Genomic DNA, 5,302 nt, shown 5'->3' with positions numbered 1-5,302 from the left:
ACGATCCATCCGCAAATATGTGAGTTCTAGTCGAATGCATTTTATGCATGTATTCTAGCACGATATGTAGTATTTCAGTATGAGGCATTGTCTTCTTGGGGCCAATTCTGGGGATGCGATATGGAGTTTGTAAGGGCGTAACGTTTCAAGGAGGGAAATTTCGAGGCATTATTTGTTTCGGCTCGTTCGGAAGCCATTTTCCTGGACATCAAAGCTGCCTTCGACTCGGTCCTTCATGCAACAATACTTGCCGCTCTTGTAGACCATGGTCTCGGGGGCAGAATATACGCATGGACAAGTGACTACCTGGATGGACGGCAGCTTTTTATGTCTACTCCAAGCGGCCCAACATCTTACTACGCTGTAGAAAAGGGTGTTGCACAAGGTGCTGCACTAAGTCAACTACTATTCAACCTAGGCCTCATTTCACTCAAGCGAGTCTTGCCCCGTACAGTGAAACTCACGTTATATGCACGTGACATCTGTATCTGGTGTGCCTGACGTTCTCGACGTTCTACACAGCAGCGCCCACAGAAAGCCCTCCATAACATCTCCACCTACCTCGCAGCCGTGACCTTCAACTGTCCCCCGATAAGAGTGTAGCCATAACCTTCCCGCGAAAAAAGATGGATTGTTATCCCCTGATTCTAGGCGGCCGCGGACTCTCGTATGCTTGAGTTCAGACATTTCTTGGAATTTCAATAGATGGCAACTTGACCTGGTCACCCGAGGTTAAACGGTTACGGGTCCACATTTCTTCGGCCACTCAGGTTTTGAAATGTCTCGCGGGTTTGTGCTGGGGCAGCAATTGCCATACAACGGACATGCTGCACAACGGCGATGTGGATGGTGTGCTGAGGTACAGCCTCCCTATCCTACAACGAATATGATACACAAGCAAGAGGAGTCTTGACGCAGCAAGGAACAATAATTTACGCATCTATCTTGGGCCTCCGAAGGGATCTTCGAGCGTCGGAACCCGTGCAGAGGCACGTTGTTTGCCTTTTGACGTGATTAGAAAACAGGAGACTCTCCGTGTGCACCTGAGGCATCGGCTTCACTCAACAAATCATTTTTAAGTCGGGTAACCTCAAGCTTCTCGAGCTCTGGATTCACCCAAGCAAGAAGGAATAATCATCACAGTACACACCATGCCCACTGTGTTCGGTTTTCGTGTCCTCGTTTTCGTGCAGCGCGTTGAAATCTCTTGCACGCAGCGTATCAAACAGGAGATACTTTAGAGCATAACATGCATTCGGTGAATGTGGCGCTTGTTATCACGTGAAAACGGCGTCAAAATCCCGGTAATCCAATGGGCGAATGCTTCCGACCAGCGTGAGGGACGTGCGGGCGTCGATGTTTCCGTGGCTGGCCGATCCTCCATAGAGTGTTTTCTCCTCATGCTACCGCGCGGTGCCACCGTTGGTAAGCGAGCAAGGCCGTCATAGAGCAATGTCGCTTTATTACACGGGATCACACGTTTGTACAGGGTGTTTCAGCTATGTCATGCATGTTTTCTCTCGCTTAACTATATCTGAGGCAGAAATTTTGTGTTGCGCTCATTTTAAATGTCCATTTCGCGTACTTAACGTAGGCGGCCTGTACCTCTGTAACCTCTGCAAACTCCTATCCTAGCAAAGAAATCAACTTGAGCCACATCCGTATCTTCTGTCAGAGAACGAGAGTTCGTTCAAAGTTAACATTTTGATACAAAGACGCAATGAAGAAATCCTAGAGTTCTGCCCATGGAATTCTGGCTAGTAAAACGTTTAACTCGATCCCGTCACTCGCATGAACAGAATTATCCTCTCATTTTTCGGTGACGCACCTGATGGCTTCGTGCACGTGCCAGGGTAAGAGATATATGATACAAACTGCGCTGCTATGCTGGGCCGCTGGTAAACAAAATACGGCACCGACTTTTCCGCTTTCGCGTAAACCAATAACTCCGCTACTGGTTATGTGACAAGGGCACGTGTAACCGGCAGATAGGGAGGCAGAAGACGGCTTGCATGCATTCGACCCGACGGAATAATCTGTTGGCCGCCGCCTACAACGAGCTATGTACCATTAAGCCATGCAAACAAGCATATCTACAACACCACAGTATGCTAATCCACCGGATTTAGGGGAAATTCCCTAGGTGGAGTAAGTTTCTGTAAAGGAAAATTTGACATCCACCTAAACGCAGCCATACGGCTACAAAGGAAAGCTATACAGCTTTCTCGCAAACTTTGCAGTTGAAGAAAAAAAACCGTCCTGGTCCAGGATTCGAACCCGGGACCAGTGCTTAACCGGAGCAGTCGCTCTACCAACTGAGCTAACCAGGAGGCTAGTCGTTTTTTTTTTCTTTATTACATGGGAAAATTCGCTCGGACGACGAATACAAGCAAACAAAATTATACCCTGAAGTTATGAGAAGCAAATATACATCAAAATTCAGGCAAACACACACAAGCGTTCAAAAGAGGGAACCAGTCCGGTGGTTGACCAAGCGAACTATACACACTATGTACAAATGCCACAGTTTCTCGGAAATAAGACTTAGTTGATCTTGGTGGCTCAGCATGCCTATCACATAAGCGGCATCGCCACAGACTGTACAAACCAATCAACACGAACATGTCATAAGGTGGCTCACCAGGATAGTCGAATGGCAAAAATCGGATAGAGAAAGGCGTAATATCCATGTCTTTTTTGAGCGTTCGCTGTAGAATGTCCCAGAAAAAGACAGCATCTCTGCAGTCTACAAAGCAGTGATCAATTGTCTCTGGTCGAGTACAGAGCCGACAGTCTGTCGACCAAGCTATAAACAGACCCCGATATTTCATCCAAGTTTTAACAGGGAGCGTGCCAGTGTGTAATTTGAAGAAAAATGTTTTAACACCTGGCGGAACACACATTTTACACACTCTATTGAGGACATCCTGGTACGGACACTGTAGGTACAGAACACGATATAGAGGTGTGGGAAAAAGCCCAGAAACCAGGGCATCAGAAATAGACTCGCGCGTAGCAGTAAATATGTACTCAAGGCTAAACCGAGCCTGTAAGAAGCGAATTGTGTCAACCACTTCTTTGAGGAAACCTCGCGGGCTTCGGGCTGCGTCCACAGACAGCGAAGACACCACAATATCTGGGAGAAAATGTGCAAGACGTATTTGCAGTACAGCTTTCGTTAGTAGCGCGAAAGCGAATTGATCAACAACTCGAAGTGAAGGACAGGTATTAATCAACCAGGTTTAGGGGAAATCCCCAAGGTGGACTAAGTTTCTGTAAAAGAAAGTTTGACATCCACCTAAACGCAGCCATACGACTACAAAGGAAAGCTATACAGCTTTCTCGGAAACTTCGCAGTTGAAGAAAAATTCGTCCTGGTCCAGGATTCGAACCCGGGACCACTGCTTAACCGGAGCAGTCGCTCTACCAACTGACCTAACCAGGAGGCTAGTCGTTAGTAGCGCGAAAGCGAATTGATCAACAACTCGAAGTGAAGGACAGGTGTTAATCGACCTGATTTAGGGGAAATCCCCAAGGTGGAGTAAGTTTCTGTAAAGGAAAGTTTGACATCCACCTAAACGCCCCTGGGGGATTTCCCCTAAATCTGGTCGATTAACACCTGTCCTTCACTTCGAGTTGTTGATCAATTCGCTTTCGCGCTACTAACGACTAGCCTCCTGGTTAGCTCAGTTGGTAGAGCGACTGCTCCGGTTAAGCAGTGGTCCCGGGTTCGAATCCTGGACCAGGGCGAATTTTTCTTCAACTGCGAAGTTTCCGAGAAAGCTGTATAGCTTTCCTTTGTAGCCGTATGGCTGCGTTTAGGTGGATGTCAAACTTTCCTTTACCACAGTATGCTGGGATATACGCACTCGTGCTTAGTACTTAATCCTGTTCCCGCAGGCGCATTCAATCCTGGTGAAGTCAATGCGCGTCGAGAGGCGCTATGGGAGCATTTCCAATCACGTACAAACACCATCCTGTTCAACTAAATTGTGGTTTTCAGATGCGAAGCAGCTTATGGTCGAGCCTGTTCCCTCCGCCGTTGTGTGGGCGCCGTTGTGCGGCGTCCACACCCCCACTGCGCGTACCTGGCCAGGCACCGCTGATGCTGATTGTGGCAGCATGCCACTAGGGATTGGCCAACCAAAGAATCCATCACCTTCGCGTTCAACCACCGTCGTCATCTTCCTGCAGGGGAACCTGAGTACTACACTCCCACTGCGCAAGCATGGACAGGCACCGGTGATGATGATTGTGGCAGAATGCCTCTAGGGATTCACCAACCAAAGAGTCCATAACGAGATATCTTCGCGTTCGACCATTGTTGTCGTCTTCCCGAATGGGAACCCTGAGTAGTAGGCGAGGCATTCCTCCTCTCCTCTCCGACCCTCCTGTCCTCTCCGAATCTCCTCTTCTCTACGGGATTGCGCAGCGGATGCAACACCTGCGGCTCCGCGCGGGGTAATGCGAAGCAGTCTAGGGTTAGAGACGCGAAGGTAGCCGCTGCATACCCCGCAGGGGGCGCGACTGTAGCTCCGTGGTATAAATGACGCGCGCGCGCGCTCTCCACTCTCCTCATTATCCTTCCGCAATGCCGCGATCGAACTGAAAACTAATGGGAAATTGAGCCGAACACATGGCTGCTTCGCATACCATTCAGGGTTCCTATACGGGAATATGGTGAAATTTTTAAAATCATTATGGAGGTTTTCAAAAAATGTGTTTGTTCTCGCCGCCGGGACAGCATTTCTGGTGCCGGCTGATCATTAATTGTAGAGGAGTGAAGGCACTCATTGTTACAATGAACAGCTCTGTGGTGCCTTCTATTGCTGTAAACGTGGAGATGAATAAAATGTCAGGTTAACGTTTCTACATTGCAAATAAAAATATACGCGTAAGTGGCACCGTCGTATAAAACACGCCAACGAAATAAACTAAACACGGCGACTAAAACGCCGGAAAATATGGGAGACAACCTTAGTACTTCACGTGCGTGGAACATTCACATCTCGAAAACTGAGTATCCCCGGGAAAACAACTTTTTCAGCTTTTTATAAATGCTGACACAACGAAAAAGTACACGGGGAATCTGGTTCGTGATGGCCGGAAGAGTTGCATTTCCCAAATACGCTTTTCTTTTCTTTTCAGAATACATATCCCGTCTATGTCACCAGGCAAACGAACAGATTGTATGCAGGTCGAATGTGCAGGCGGAAAGCGGGCACGCAGGTGCGCTGAATTCAAACGGAACAGCGGTTTATTTTGGGATTACAGCTGTAAAACGTTCACTCCATGCGCTTAC

This window comes from Haemaphysalis longicornis, unplaced genomic scaffold, assembly GCF_048455015.1.
Source record: "Haemaphysalis longicornis isolate Haplotype H1 unplaced genomic scaffold, Haemaphysalis longicornis Haplotype H1 scaffold_7, whole genome shotgun sequence".
NCBI lineage: Eukaryota > Metazoa > Arthropoda > Arachnida > Ixodida > Ixodidae > Haemaphysalis > Haemaphysalis longicornis.
This window is presented reverse-complemented; position numbering follows the sequence as displayed.